The sequence below is a fragment of the Ranitomeya imitator genome, chromosome 9, assembly GCF_032444005.1.
Source record: "Ranitomeya imitator isolate aRanImi1 chromosome 9, aRanImi1.pri, whole genome shotgun sequence".
Taxonomy (NCBI): Eukaryota; Metazoa; Chordata; class Amphibia; order Anura; family Dendrobatidae; genus Ranitomeya; species Ranitomeya imitator.
The window spans coordinates 89317053-89334403 of NC_091290.1; the positions used below are offsets into that span (position 1 = coordinate 89317053).

General features: G+C 41.7%; 1 protein-coding gene across 1 annotated transcript in view; it reads left to right on the forward strand.

The window, feature by feature from the left end:
• KIAA1549L (KIAA1549 like) overlaps positions 1–17351 on the forward strand; it is a 738873-nt gene that overhangs the window by 180861 nt on the left and 540661 nt on the right. The window lies entirely within an intron of this gene.

The following is a 17351-nucleotide window of genomic DNA, read 5'->3' on the forward strand; positions in this document are numbered from 1 at the left end:
AATACTTAGCCGCTGCTACCGTATGTGTCCCTATTACTGCACCTGATACCCCAATACTGAGCCGCTGCTGCCGTATGTGTCCCTATTACTGCACCTGATACCCCAATACTGAGCCGCTGCTGCCGTATGTGTCCCTATTACTGCACCTGATACCCCAATACTGAGCCGCTGCTGCCGTATGTGTCCCTATTACTGCACCTGATACCCCAATACTGAGCCGCTGCTGCCGTATGTGTCCCTATTACTGCACCTGATACCCCAATACTGAGCCGCTGCTGCCGTATGTGTCCCTATTACTGCACCTGATACCCCAATACTGAGCCGCTGCTGCCGTATGTGTCCCTATTACTGCACCTGATACCCCAATACTGAGCCGCTGCTGCCGTATGTGTCCTTATTACTGCACCTGATACCCCAATACTGAGCCGCTGCTGCCGTATGTGTCCTTATTACTACACCTGATACCCCAATACTGAGCCACTGCTGCCGTATGTGTCCCTATTACTGCCCCTGATACCCCAATACTGAGCTGCTGCTGCCGTATGTGTCCCTATTACTGCCCCTGATACCCCAATACTGAGCTGCTGCTGCTACCGTATGTGTCCCTATTACTGCACCTGATACCCCAATACTGAGCCGCTGCTGCCGTATGTGTCCTTATTACTGCACCTGATATCCCAATACTGAGCCACTGCTGCCGTATGTGTCCCTATTACTGCCCCTGATACCCCAATACTGAGCCGCTGCTGCCGTATGTGTCCCCATTACTGCACCTGATACCCCAATACTGAGCCGCTGCTACCGTATGTGTCCCCATTACTGCACCTGATACCCCAATACTGAGCCGCTGCTACCGTATGTGTCCCCATTACTGCACCTGATACCTCAATACTGACCCAATGCTGCCGTATGTGTCCCTATTACTACACCTGATACCCCAATACTGAGCCTCTGCTGCCGTATGTGTCCCTATTACTGCCCCTGATACCCCAATACTGAGCCGCTGCTGCCGTATGTGTCCCCATTACTGCACCTGATACCTCAATACTGACCCAATGCTGCCGTATGTGTCCCTATTACTACACCTGATATCCCAATACTGACCCACTGCTGCCGTATGTGTCCCTATTACTGCCCCTGATACCCCAATACTGACCCACTGCTGCCGTATGTGTCCCTATTACTCCACCTGATACCTCAATACTGACCCAATGCTGCCGTATGTGTCCTTATTACTGCACCTGATACCCCAATACTGAGCCACTGCTGCCGTATGTGTCCCTATTACTGCTCCTGATACCCCAATACTGAGCCGCTGCTGCCGTATGTGTCCCTATTACTGCCCCTGATACCCCAATACTGAGCCGCTGCTGCTGTATGTGTCCTTATTACTGCACCTTATACCCCAATACTGAGCCACTGCTATCGTATGTGTCCCTATTACTGCCCCTGATACCCCAATACTGAGCCGCTGCTGCTGTATGTGTCCTTATTACTGCACCTGATACCCCAATACTGAGCCACTGCTGCCGTATGTGTCCCTATTACTGCCCCTGATACCCCAATACTGAGCCGCTGCTGCCGTATGTGTCCCTATTACTGCTGTGTGGTTCTCTGTACCCTCTAAATTCTAAAGCACCCCTCTATAATATAGTAATGACGGGTGCAAGTGCCCTAGAAAACAGTGCCCACATTTTGTCCCCTACAAAGTAATAATGCCCTCTGTGTGTAACCCTTTGATAGTCACAGTAAGTTGAGTTCCCTTATAAGAATAAGTGCCCACTTTACATTTAATAAAGTCCCGAGTCTCCCCCCTGTACAGCTCCCCTATGCACAGTATGATGCCCCCTCACTGTATATACTGACCCCTTAATATCTCCCAAACTGGCTCCAACACTGTATGATGGCCCCGTCACTGTAATCTCCACATTGAATGATGGCCCTTTAGATAGCATCCATCCATAGCAAAATACACCAGATAGTTCTCAATATGGTGTAATACATTCCCCATATAGTATAATGCAGCTCCCATAGGCAGCCTCTATAAGGAAGGCTGTAAATGTGTCCCCAATCCCCTCTGCAAGGTATAAAAATGACCTCTCATTATACTCACCAACGGCGCTCACCAAGGCATAGCTGGTCTTGACTTAAGATCGCCATCCTCCATTACGACTTCATCTGGATGACACGTCCTACGTCATCCACACAGTGTCACCCATCGCGCTCCTGTGCAGGCGCACTTCTCTCTGGGCTGCTGAAAGCAGAGTCAAGTACTGTAGTGCATATGTGCTGGGAAAGGCCAAAGGGCGCTGATGACCTGGAAATAAAGCCGGCGCATGCGCACTACAATACTGTGCTCTGACTTCAGCAGGGCAAAGAGAAGTGCGCCTGCACAGGAGTGCGATAGAGGACACTGAATGCATGATGTAAGACGCATCTTCCACGCAAAGCGGGACAGCGATCACAAGAAGAGGGACGGTGCCGGATCAAGATTAGTGACGCTCGGACTGCGCCATCTGTGAGTATAATAAAAGCTCTTTTTTGTGCCTTGCATAGAGGATTGGGGACATAGAGAGCATTCAAGAATACTATGTGAGGGCGTACAGATGCTGGCCGGACCTTATATGGTGACAGGCTTCCACATGTAAAAGCCGTCCTGCAAGATTCCAGCCGCTAGCAAACTTAAGGGTACGTGTCCACCTTCAGGATGGCCGGTGGTTTGGACGGGGCGGCAAAACCCACTCCGCCCTCTTCTGTGACGCGATGATGCTGGATGTGTTCATTGTACACATCCGACATCATCGCACCCCACACATAGGGCCCTGTGTTATACCTTGTGGCGGCTCAGCAAGGTACACGGACATGCTGCGATCTTAAAAGACGCGCAGCATGTCTGGAATTGCAGGGCCGCCGGGTGCCTGTTCTCCACACAGTGGAGACAGGATTTGATAAAATCAACTCCACTATGCTGTAACAGCTGGACGCTGCGGGTTTGACGCTGCGGCTCTGCGCAGCGTCAAACACGCAGTGTTTACTGCACGTGGACACATACCCTAAGAAAATAATCATTCTCCTTCTCATAAGCTAATCAGCAGTAAATAAATTATGTGCCAAGACACTTATCGATCACATGCCAGTTTTCAGTGTCTGTCCAGATTGCAGGATAAACAAGACCTACAAGTTTAAGAACCTTCATTGCTTTATATACCGTGCCTGTATGTGTGTATTTAAGGCAACAGATCAGACATATCAAAAAGCAAATGACAAGTGCCAAAATACTCATCATGCTGTGTGGAGAGTGTCCTCTGGTCCTGGGGGCTGCTCCTCCGGCTCCTGCTAGTCAGATGCAGACATCATGTGTAGGCCGTGGGCTCAGGTCACAGGCAGAGGCAGAGTCCCCCTGCGTCCCCGGCGGCTGCTGCTGGAGCTGATCTTCTCTGCAGCACAGGAGCTTTGAAGCAGAGCGCGCTCAGCCAGGATTGGGTGAGTGGTGAGTGACCTCCCTTCCCCCTATCCTCCACGACTGCAGAAGAGCGGTCACATGACTCACTCCCTGCACTCTGATTGGAGGCCTTCTCTTCCTTCTCTCTGCTGACTCCCTGTGAGCGTTTGTACCGTGCATGTTACTTTAGCTACATACACAGTACAAACGCAGGGGAAACTAAAGATAAACATTGACCGGAGGCAGGGGCCCCTTATGCCAGCCCGAACAGTAGCGTAGCTCTGGGTGGGCCCCCTCAGAGCACTGGGCCCGGGGCGTCCGCCCCCTCTGCCCCCCTGGTAGCTACGCTACTGCATCCACCCATACACCCAGGTCTTTTTCATTGACGGTTTTGTCCAGAGTTTTAGAATTAAGCGCATAGTTATACATCTTATTACTTCTACCCAAGTGCATGACCTTACATTTATCCCCATTAACCCCTTTAAACCAATGGGTGGTTTGCACGTTAATGACCGGGCCATTTTTTACAATTCTGACCACTGTCTCTTTATGAGGTTATAACTCGGGAACGCTTCAACGGATCTTGGCGATTCTGACATTGTTTTCTCGGGACATATTGTACTTCATGATAGTGGTAAAATTTCTTTGATATTACCTGCGTTTATTTGTACAAAAATTGGAAATTTGGCGAAAATTTAGAAAATTTTGCAATTTTCCAACTTTGAATTTTTATGCAATTAAATCACAGAGATATGTTACACAAAATACTTAATAAGTTCAAGAAAAGCACATCCAGCCCATGAATGGCAGCGCTTCCCAGGACTCACATTCAAAGATGATATTTCATATTTTTTTATTTCATAACTTAAAATAGAAGAGATACAACGCGTTTCGGATACAGTATATATCCTTCTTCAGGTATCATAAAAACACAGTACAAATCCTACTAGTATAAAATTCAATTACACTTATATATAGTATCACACCTTTTATCCCAGTCTCAGAAACTTGATTTGGGGTGTGGACCAAATTCAGGAAAACACCCACTGATTGATACAGCCTTGTTAACATTGATGCAAGAAAGAGAGAAAAAAGAAAAATAAAATAAATAAATAAAAAAAATATATCAAAGGAAAAAAAAAAAAAAAAAAAAAAACACAAGAAGAAAATAAAAAAAAAAATCACAAGAAAAAAAAAAAAAAAAAAAATCCTTTAAACTCTCTCTATGATATCATTCAATCCATTTGGAAATAATGTTCCCAAACGATATATCCAAAACGTTTCTTTCCTGTTTAAAAGAGCATTCCTGTTTGCAACTCCAGAGGGTATCTGCTCCACTGGAGTTACTTTTATGTTAAAAATTTTATTATGTTTAAGTAGTAGATGCCTTGAGAGACTATGTTTTAAAAAGCCATTTTTTGCTCTATTTCTGTGGCCATTAATGCGGGACCGCAGTGTCTGTACAGTGCGTCCCACATACTGCAAACCACAACTGCATGTGATGACATATACAACATGATCACTACTACAGGTGAGTCTTTGTGAGATTTCAAAGACATCACCAGTATTATTGCATTTAATAGTTTTAGCCCCATGATCTAGGATCCCACAGGTACAACATTTTTTGGAGTTACATTTAAAAACTCCGGTGCCTTGAAGAACTCCACATAAAGTTTGATCCTTATTTTTATAAATGTTTTTTCTTTTTGGATCCAACTGTTTTTTTAAATTACTGGGGGCCACCAAATTTTTCAAATTTTTCCCCTTCTATATGTAATCCCTGGTTTATCAGGGAGATGTTTTCCCAAGACAGGGTCACGCTTCAAGATGTACCAATATTTAGAAAGCACAGTTCTTATGATTTTATTGCCCCTATTGAATGTTGTCACAAAATTCAATTTCCAGCGATCATCACTTTTTTCCTTACCAGTGGTCAAAGTGTCCCCCTTCCTGGCTTTTCCTTTTAAACATTCCTCCTGTGTTTTTATTTTGTTGTCCCTATATGCACCATTTATCAAATTTTTCGGGTATTTTTTTTCTTTAAATTTTCTTTTTAAAATTTTAGACTGAGCTACATAATCAGATTCTCTCGTACAATTCTTTCTGATGCGATAAAATTGGCTGTGGGGTATATTAACCTTCCACTTCTTGTAATGTGCACTATTGAAATCTAAAAAGCCATTTGAATCCACTTTTTTGAAGTGGGATTTCGTGATGATTTTTTTACCACTATGGCTGATCTCTAAATCAAGAAATACCATTTTTTCTTTATTAATTTGTGATGTGAAGGTAATCCCCCAGGTGTTATTATTGAGCTCCTTTATGAATTGTGCCGCTTCCTCCTCTGTCCCCTTCCATATGATAATCAGATCATCTATGAAGCGCTTATAAAGCCTTATTTTGTCATAGAAAACAGGCTTAGAAAGTGACGATGAGGACTCGAATCGCCCCATGAATAAGTTTGCGAAACTTGGCGCGACCCGAGTCCCCATCGCGGTGCCGAGCAACTGTAAGTACAGTACGCCTTCAAAAATGAACACATTGTGTTCAAGAATGAATTTCAGACCCTTTAACAGAAAATCTCTTTGTTCGGGGAGCATCTCTGTCTTTGCTAAATAAAAACCCACTGCATTTACCCCCATTTCGTGGTCTATGTTGGAATATAATGAATTGACATCCAATGAGATAAAGGAATAGTTATCTTCCCATTCAATATCCCTCAGCTCCTCGATTAATTGTGTGGAATCTCTCAAATATGAAGGAAGAGACTTTACTAGATCTTGTAGAAACAGGTCAATATAATGAGAAAGATGACAAGTTAAAGACCCTATTCCTGATATAATTGGTCTACCAGGTGGTTTTTCACAGTTCTTATGCACTTTTGGTAGATGATAAAATAACGCCATGGTTGGCGCAGGATTTGATAAAAACCTTTTTTCTGTTTTATTGAGAATGTTCCTCTCATAGGCTTCCTTAATCATATGGTGATAGTCCCGAACAAAGGATTGTGTAGGATCTTCTTTTAGAATTTTGTAATATCTCATATCAGACAATATGTTCAAAGCTTCCTCAATATAGTCAGATCTGTTTTGCACAACTACTCCCCCTCCTTTATCAGCTTGCCTTATTACTATATCTGTATTTTGTCTCAAATCCTCCAATGCCATTTTCTCTCTTTTAGAGATATTGTTCTCCTTTTTTATCTTGTTTTTTCCAGTTCCATGCTTTTGGATTTTATGTTTATTATTATTATTTTCCCATTTCCTAAATTCTTCAGATACTAATGAAAAAAAGGTATCTATATTTGGTCCTCGGTGTTGATGAGGATTAAATAGAGATTTTGGGTGTACCTCCTTATGGATATATTCTCTTTCTTTGTTTGTCTCTATTGGGATCAGTATTTTTGGGGGATCCCCAATGTCCCCATTTTTTTCGTTCAACAAGAAATGCCTTTTAAGAGTGAGTTTACGAGTGTACGCATTTAAATCGAGAAAAAGATCGAATGCATTCATATCTTGAGCAGGGCAGAAATGTAGTCCCCTACTTAAAATTTCCATTTCTGAGGAGGATAAAATATGGGACTAAATTTCTGCCCTGCTCAAGATATGAATGCATTCGATCTTTTTCTCGATTTAAATGCGTACACTCGTAAACTCACTCTTAAAAGGCATTTCTTGTTGAACGAAAAAAATGGGGACATTGGGGATCCCCCAAAAATACTGATCCCAATAGAGACAAACAAAGAAAGAGAATATATCCATAAGGAGGTACACCCAAAATCTCTATTTAATCCTCATCAACACCGAGGACCAAATATAGATACCTTTTTTTCATTAGTATCTGAAGAATTTAGGAAATGGGAAAATAATAATAATAAACATAAAATCCAAAAGCATGGAACTGGAAAAAACAAGATAAAAAAGGAGAACAATATCTCTAAAAGAGAGAAAATGGCATTGGAGGATTTGAGACAAAATACAGATATAGTAATAAGGCAAGCTGATAAAGGAGGGGGAGTAGTTGTGCAAAACAGATCTGACTATATTGAGGAAGCTTTGAACATATTGTCTGATATGAGATATTACAAAATTCTAAAAGAAGATCCTACACAATCCTTTGTTCGGGACTATCACCATATGATTAAGGAAGCCTATGAGAGGAACATTCTCAATAAAACAGAAAAAAGGTTTTTATCAAATCCTGCGCCAACCATGGCGTTATTTTATCATCTACCAAAAGTGCATAAGAACTGTGAAAAACCACCTGGTAGACCAATTATATCAGGAATAGGGTCTTTAACTTGTCATCTTTCTCATTATATTGACCTGTTTCTACAAGATCTAGTAAAGTCTCTTCCTTCATATTTGAGAGATTCCACACAATTAATCGAGGAGCTGAGGGATATTGAATGGGAAGATAACTATTCCTTTATCTCATTGGATGTCAATTCATTATATTCCAACATAGACCACGAAATGGGGGTAAATGCAGTGGGTTTTTATTTAGCAAAGACAGAGATGCTCCCCGAACAAAGAGATTTTCTGTTAAAGGGTCTGAAATTCATTCTTGAACACAATGTGTTCATTTTTGAAGGCGTACTGTACTTACAGTTGCTCGGCACCGCGATGGGGACTCGGGTCGCGCCAAGTTTCGCAAACTTATTCATGGGGCGATTCGAGTCCTCATCGTCACTTTCTAAGCCTGTTTTCTATGACAAAATAAGGCTTTATAAGCGCTTCATAGATGATCTGATTATCATATGGAAGGGGACAGAGGAGGAAGCGGCACAATTCATAAAGGAGCTCAATAATAACACCTGGGGGATTACCTTCACATCACAAATTAATAAAGAAAAAATGGTATTTCTTGATTTAGAGATCAGCCATAGTGGTAAAAAAATCATCACGAAATCCCACTTCAAAAAAGTGGATTCAAATGGCTTTTTAGATTTCAATAGTGCACATTACAAGAAGTGGAAGGTTAATATACCCCACAGCCAATTTTATCGCATCAGAAAGAATTGTACGAGAGAATCTGATTATGTAGCTCAGTCTAAAATTTTAAAAAGAAAATTTAAAGAAAAAAGATACCCGAAAAATTTGATAAATGGTGCATATAGGGACAACAAAATAAAAACACAGGAGGAATGTTTAAAAGGAAAAGCCAGGAAGGGGGACACTTTGACCACTGGTAAGGAAAAAAGTGATGATCGCTGGAAATTGAATTTTGTGACAACATTCAATAGGGGCAATAAAATCATAAGAACTGTGCTTTCTAAATATTGGTACATCTTGAAGCGTGACCCTGTCTTGGGAAAACATCTCCCTGATAAACCAGGGATTACATATAGAAGGGGGAAAACTTTGAAAAATTTGGTGGCCCCCAGTAATTTAAAAAAACAGTTGGATCCAAAAAGAAAAAACATTTATAAAAATAAGGATCAAACTTTATGTGGAGTTCTTCAAGGCACCGGAGTTTTTAAATGTAACTCCAAAAAATGTTGTACCTGTGGGATCCTAGATCATGGGGCTAAAACTATTAAATGCAATAATACTGGTGATGTCTTTGAAATCTCACAAAGACTCACCTGTAGTAGTGATCATGTTGTATATGTCATCACATGCAGTTGTGGTTTGCAGTATGTGGGACGCACTGTACAGACACTGCGGTCCCGCATTAATGGCCACAGAAATAGAGCAAAAAATGGCTTTTTAAAACATAGTCTCTCAAGGCATCTACTACTTAAACATAATAAAATTTTTAACATAAAAGTAACTCCAGTGGAGCAGATACCCTCTGGAGTTGCAAACAGGAATGCTCTTTTAAACAGGAAAGAAACGTTTTGGATATATCGTTTGGGAACATTATTTCCAAATGGATTGAATGATATCATAGAGAGAGTTTAACCCCTTTCTGCCATTAGACGTACTATTGCGTCCATGTGGGGTGGGCTTTACTTCCCAAGGACGCAATAGTACGTCATATGCGATCGGCAGCGCTCACGGGGGGAGCGCCGCCGATCGCGGCCGGGTGTCAGCTGTTTATCGCAGCTGACATCCGGCACTATGTGCCAGGAGCGGTCACGGACCGCCCCCAGCACATTAACCCCCGGCACACCGCGATCAAAGATGATCGCGATGTGCCGGCGGTACAGGGAAGCACCGCGCAGGGAGGGGGCTCCCTGCGGGCTTCCCTGAGACCCCCGGAGCAACGCGATGTGATCGCGTTGCTGCGAGGGTCTCACCTCCCTCCCTGCTCCCTCCAGCCCCGGATCCAAGATGGCCGCGGATCCGGGTCCTGCAGGGAGGGAGGTGGCTTCACAGAGCCTGCTCAGAGCAGGCACTGTGAAGCAGCCTGCACTCCTATCAGATCAGTGATCTGACAGAGTGCTGTGCAAACTGTCAGATCACTGATCTGTGATGTCCCCCCCTGGGACAAAGTAAAAAAGTAAAAAAAAAAAATTTCAAATGTGTAAAAAAAAATAAAAAAAAATATTCCAAAATAATGAAAAAAAAAATAAAAATATTATTCCCATAAATTCATTTCTTTATCTAAATAATAAAAAAAAAAACAATAAAAGTACACATATTTAGTATCGCCGCGTCCGTAACGGCCCGACCTATAAAACTGGCCCACTAGTTAACCCCTTCAGTAAACACCGTAAGAAAAAAAAAAAAAAAACGAGGCAAAAAACAACGCTTTATTATCATACCGCCGAACAAAAAGTGGAATAACACGCGATCAAAAAGACAGATATAACTAACCATGGTACCGCTGAAAACGTCATCTTGTCCCGCAAAAAAAGAGCCGCCATACAGCATCATCAGCAAAAAAATAAAAAAGTTATAGTCCTGAGAATAAAGCGATGCAAAAATAATTATTTTTTCTATAAAATAGTTTTTATCGTATAAAAGCGCCAAAACATAAAAAAATGATATAAATGAGGTGTCGCTGTAATCGTACTGACCCGAAGAATAAAACTGCTTCATCAATTTTACCAAACGCGGAACGGTATAAACGCCTCCCCCAAAAGAAATTCATGAATAGCTGGTTTTTGGTCATTCTGCCTCACAAAAATCGGAATAAAAAGCGATAAAAAAATGTCACGTGCCCGAAAATGTTACCAATAAAAACATCAACTCGTCCCGCAAAAACCAAGACCTCACATGACTCTGTGGACCAGAATATAGAAAAATTATAGCTCTCAAAATGTGGTAACGCAAAAAATATTTTTTGCAATAAAAAGCGTCTTTCAGTGTGTGACGGCTGCCAATCATAAAAATCCGCTAAAAAACCCGCTATAAAAGTAAATCAAACCCCCCTTCATCACCCCCTTAGTTAGGGAAAAATTAAAAAAATGTATTTATTTCCATTTTCCCATTAGGGCTAGGGCTAGGGTTAGGGCTAGGGTTAGGGCTAGGGTTAGGGCTAGGGTTAGGGTTAGGGCTAGGGTTAGGGCTAGGGTAAGGGCTAGGGTTAGGGTTAGGGCTAGGGCTAGGGTTAGGGCTAGGGCTAGGGTTAGGGCTAGGGTTAGGGCTAGGGTTAGGGCTAGGGTTAGGATTAGGGTTAGGGCTAGGGTTACAGTTTGGGTTGGGGCTAAAGTTACAGTTAGGGTTTAGATTACATTTACGGTTGGGAATAGGGTTGGGATTAGGGTTAGGGGTGTGTCAGGGTTAGAGGTGTGGTTAGGGTTACTGTTGGGATTAGGGTTAGGGATGTGTTTGGATTAGGGTTTCAGTTATAATTGGGGGGGTTTCCACTGTTTAGGCACATCAGGGGCTCTCCAAACGCGACATGGCGTCCGATCTCAATTCCAGCCAATTCTGCGTTGAAAAAGTAAAACAGTGCTTCTTCCCTTCCGAGCTCTCCCGTGTGCCCAAACAGGGGTTTACCCCAACATATGGGGTATCAGCGTACTCAGGACAAATAGGACAACAACTTTTGGGGTCCAATTTCTCCTGCTACCCTTGGGAAAATACAAAACTCGGGGCTAAAACATATTTTTTGTGGGAAAAAAAAAGATTTTTTATTTTCACGGCTCTGCGTTATAAACTGTAGTGAAACACTTGGGGGTTCAAAGTTCTCACAACACATCTAGATTAGTTCCCTGGGGGGTCTAGTTTCCAATATGGGGTCACTTGTGGGGGGTTTCTACTGTTTAGGTACATTAGGGGTTCTGCAAACGCAATGTGACGTCTGCAGACCATTCCATCTAAGTCTGCATTCCAAATGGCGCTCCTTCCCTTCCGAGCTCTGCCATGCGCTCAAACGTTGGTTTCCCCCAACATACGGGGTATCAGCGTACTCAGGACAAATTGGACAACAACTTTTGGGGTCGAATTTCTCCTCTTACCCTCGGGAAAATACAAAACTGGGGGCTAAAAAATAATTTTGGGGGGAAAGATTTTTTTTTTTAATTTTCACGGCTCTGCGTTACAAACTGTAGTGAAACACTTGGGGGTTCAAAGCTATCACAACACATCTAGATGAGTTCCTTAGGGGGTCTAGTTTCCAAAATGGTGTCACTTGTGGGAGGTTTCTACTGTTTAGGTACATTAGGGGCTCTGCAAATGCAATGTGACACCTGCAGACCAATCCATCTAAGTCCTCATTCCAAATGGAGCTCCTTCCCTTCCGAACCCTCCCATGCGCCCAAACAGTGGTTCCCCCCCACATATGGGGTATCAGCGCACTCAGGACAAATTGGGCAACAAATTTTGGGGTCCAATTTCTCCTGTTACCCTCAGGAAAATACAAAACTGGGGGCTAAAAAAATAATTTTTGTGGGAAAAAAATTTTGTTTTATTTTTACGGCTCTGCATTATAAACTTCTGTGAAGCACTTGGTGGGTCAAAGTGCTCACCACACCTCTAGATAAGTTCCTTAGGGGGTCTACTTTCCAAAATGGTGTCATTTGTGGGGGGTTTCAATGTTTAGGCACATCAGTGGCTCTTCAAACGCAACATGGCGTCCCATCTCAATTCCTGTCAATTTTGCTTTGAAAAGTCAAACGGCGCTCCTTCCCTTCCGAGCTCTCCCATCCACCCAAACAGTAGTTTACCCCCACATATGGGGTATCCGCGTACTCAGGACAAATTGTACAACAACTTTTGGGGTCCAATTTCTTCTCTTACCCTTGGGAAAATAAAAAATTGGGGGCAAAAAGATAATTTTTGTGAAAAAATATGATTTTTTATTTTTACGGTTCTACATTATAAACTTCTGTGAAGCACTTGGTGGGTCAAAGTGCTCACCACACCTCTAGATAAGTTCCTTAGGGGGTCTACTTTCCAAAATGGTGTCACTTGTGGGAGGTTTCAATGTTTAGGCACATCAGTGGCTCTTCAAACGCAACATGACGTCCCATCTCAATTCCTGTCAATTTTGCATTGAAAAGTCAAACGGCGCTCCTTCCCTTCCGAGCTCTCCCATCCGCCCAAACAGTGGTTTACCCCCACATATGGGCTATCAGCGTACTCAGGACAAATTGTACAACAACTTTTGGGGTCCAATTTCTTCTCTTACCCTTGGGAAAATAAAAAATTGGGGGCGAAAAGATAATTTTTGTGAAAAAATATGATTTTTTATTTTTACGGTTCTACATTATAAACTTCTGTGAAGCACTTGGTGGGTCAAAGTGCTCACCACACCTCTAGATAAGTTCCTTAGGGGGTCTACTTTCCAAAATGGTGTCACTTGTGGGGGGTTTCAATGTTTAGCCACATCAGGGGCTCTCCAAACGAAACATGGCGTCCCATCTCAATTCCAGTCAATTTTGCATTGAAAAGTCAAATGGCACTCCTTCGCTTCCGAGCTCTGCCATGCGCCCAAACAGTGGTTTACCCCCACATGTGGGGTATTGGCATACTCAGGACAAATTGTACAACAATGTTTGGGGTCCATTTTCTCCTGTTACCCTTGGTAAAATAAAACAAATTGGAGCTGAATTACATTTTTTGTGAAACAAAGTTAAATGTTCATTTTTATTTAAACATTCAAAAAATTCCTGTGAAGCACCAGAAGGGTTAATAAACTTCTTGAATATGGTTTTGAGCACCTTGAGGGGTGTAGTTTTTAGAATGGTGTCACACTTGGGTATTTTCTATCATATAGACCCCTCAAAATGACTTCAAATGAGATGTGGTCCCTAAAATAAAATGGTGTTGTAGAAATGAGAAATTGCTGGTCAACTTTTAACCCTTATAACTCCCTAACAAAAAAAAATTTTGGTTCCAAAATTGTGCTGATGTAAAGTAGACATGTGGGAAATGTTACTTATTAAGTATTTTGTGTGACATATCTCTGTGATTTAATTGCATAAAAATTCAAAGTTGGAAAATTGCGAAATTTTCATAATTTTCGCCAAATTTCCGTTTTTTTTCACAAATAAACGCAGGTACTATCAAATAATTTTTACCATTGTCATGAAGTACAATATGTCACGAGAAAACAATGTCAGAATCACCAGGATCCATTGAAGCGTTCCAGAGTTATAACCTCATAAAGGGACAGTGGTCAGAATTGTAAAAATTGGCCCGGTCATTAACGTGCAAACCACCCTTGGGGGTAAAGGGGTTAAAGGATTTTTTTTTTTTTTTTTTTTTTTCTTGTGATTTTTTTTTTTTATTTTCTTCTTGTGTTTTTTTTTTTTTTTTTTTTTTCCTTTGATATATTTTTTTTATTTATTTATTTTATTTTTCTTTTTTCTCTCTTTCTTGCATCAATGTTAACAAGGCTGTGTCAATCAGTGGGTGTTTTCCTGAATTTGGTCCACACCCCAAATCAAGTTTCTGAGACTGGGATAAAAGGTGTGATACTATATATAAGTGTAATTGAATTTTATACTAGTAGGATTTGTACTGTGTTTTTATGATACCTGAAGAAGGATATATACTGTATCCGAAACGCGTTGTATCTCTTCTATTTTAAGTTATGAAATAAAAAAATATGAAATATCATCTTTGAATGTGAGTCCTGGGAAGCGCTGCCATTCATGGGCTGGATGTGCTTTTCTTGAACTACTCATCCTGTGTGAGCCTTACTCTGGCTCTCTCACTTGGATCCACCCGAGGCAAGCTGCAAGCCCTGTATATTGAAAAATATCTCAGAGGGAATTTGGAGGATACACGATCTAAAGCCATTTTAGTCTTTTATCAGGTGAGTGCATAAAATTGTGCACCCTTTAAAGACTATAATATTGTGTTTACGCACTTAGGGCGCCGCGATTTGTCTGTTCTTCTCTCCCAAACAGGGTTTTTTTGTAAAATACTTAATAAGTAACATTTCCCACATGTCTACTTTACATCAGCATAATTTTGGAACCACAATTTTTTTTTGTTAGGGAGTTATAAGGGTTAAAATTTGACCAGCAATTTCTCATTTTTACAACACCAATATTTTTTAGGGACCACATCACATTTGAAGTCATTTTGAGGGGTCTACAGTCATGGACAAAAATTTTGAGAATGAGACAAATATTAATTTTTCCAAAGTTTACTGCTTCATTATTTCTAATGGCAATTTGCATATACTCCTGAATGTCAGAGTGATCAGCTTAACAGCAATTACTGTACTTGCAAAGTCAATATTTGCCCAGAAAATGAACTTTAACCCCCAAAACACATTTCAACATCATTGCAGTCCTGCCTTAAAAGGAGCAGCTAACATCGTTTTAGTGATTGATCCATTAACACAGGTGTGGGTGTTGATGAGGACAGGGCTGGCGATCAATCAGTCATGATTAAGTAAGAATGACATCACTGGACACTTTAAAAGGAGGCTGGTGCTTGGTATCATTGTTTCTCTTCAGTTAACCATGGTTATCTCTAAAGAAACACGTGCAGCCATCATTGCACTGCACAAAAATGGCCTAACAGGGAAGAGTATTGCAGCTACAAAGATTTCACCTCAGTCAACAATCTATCGCATTATCAAGAACTTCAAGGAGAGCTTCCATTGTTGTCAAAAAGGCTCCAGGGCACCCAAGAAAGACCAGCAAGCGCCAGGACCATATCTTAAAACTGTTTCAGCTGCGGGATCGGACTACCAGCAGTGCCGAGCTTGCTCAGGAATGGCAGCAGGCTGGTGTGAGTGCTTCTGCACGCACTGTGAGGCGGAGACTCTTTGAGCAAGGCCTGGTTTCAAGGAGGGCAGCAAAGAAGCCACTTCTCTCTAGAAAAAACATCAGGGACCGACTGATATTCTGCAAAAGGTACAGGGAGTGGACTGCTGAGGACTGGGGCAAAGTCATTTTCTCTGATGAATCCCCTTTTCGATTGTTTGGGACATCTGGAAAACAGCTTATTCGGAGAAGAAGAGGTGAGCGCTACCACCAGTCTTGTCTCATGCCAACTGTAAAGCATCCTGAAACCATTCATGTGTGGGGTTGCTTCTCAGCCAAGGGAATCGGCTCACTCACAGTCTTGCCTAAAAACACAGCCATGAATAAAGGATGGTACCAGAATGTCCTCCAAGAGCAACTTCTCCCAACCGTCCAAGAGCAGTTTGGCGCCCAACAATGCCTTTTACAGCATGATGGAACACCTTGCCATAAAGCAAAGGTGATAACTAAATGGCTCATGGAACAAAACATAGAGATTTTGGGTCCATGGCCTGGAAACTCCCCAGATCTTAATCCCATTGAGAACTTGTGGTCAATCATCAAGAGACGGGTGGACAAATAAAAACCAACAAATTCTGGCAAAATGCAAGCATTAATTATGCAAGAATGGACTGCTATCAGTCAGGATTTGGTCCAGAAGTTGATTGAGAGCCTGCCAGGGAGAATTGCTGAGGTCTTGAAGAAGAAGGGTCAACACTCCAAATATTGACTTGCTGCATTAACTCATTATAACTGTCAATATAACCTATTGGTACTCATAATATATTGCAATTATATTTCTGTATGTGATATAAACATCAAACACTAATAAAAACCAGAGGGCAGCAGATCATGTGAAAATATAATTTTGGTGTCATTCTCAAAAATTTTGGCCATGACTGTATATGATAGAAAATAACCACGTGTGACACCATTCTAAAAACTGCACCCCTCAAGGTGCTCAAAACCACATTCAAGAAGTTTATTAATCCTTCAGGTGTTTTACAGGAATTTTTAGAATGTTTAAATAAAAATGAACATTTAACTTTTTTTTCACATAAAATTTACTTCAGCTCCAATTTGTTTTATTTTACCAGGGGTAACAGGAGAAAATGGACCCCAAAAGTTGTTGTACAATTTGTCCTGAGTACGCTGATACCCCATATGTTAGGGTAAACCACTGTTTGGGCGCATGGCAGAGCTCGGAAGGGAAGGGGCGCCATTTGGCTTATCAATGCAAAATTGACTGGAATTGAGATGGGACGCCATGTTGCGTTTGGAGAGCCACTGACGTGCCTAAATATTGAAACCCCCCACAAGTGACACCATTTTGGAAAGTAGACCCCCTAAGGAACTTATCTAGATGTGTGGTGAGCACTTTGACCCACCAAGTGCTTCACAGAAGTTTATAATGCAGAGCCATAAAAATAAAAAATCATATTTTTTCACAAAAATCATCTTTCGCCCCCAATTTTTTATTTTCCCAAGGGTAAGAGAAGAAATTGGACCACAAAAGTTGTTGTGCAATTTGTCCTGAGTACTCCGATACCCCATATGTGGGGGTAAACAACTGTTTGGGCGCATGGCAGAGCTCGGAAGGGAAGGAGCGCCGTTTGACTTTTCAATCCAAAATTGACTGGAATTGAGATTGGACACCATGTTGCGTTTGGAGAGCCCCTGATGTGCCTAAACATTAAAACCCCCCACATGTGACACCATTTTGGAAAGTAGACCCCCTAAGGAGCTTATCTAGATGTGTTTTGAGAGCTTTGAACCCCCAAGTGTTTCACTACAGTTTATAACGCAGAG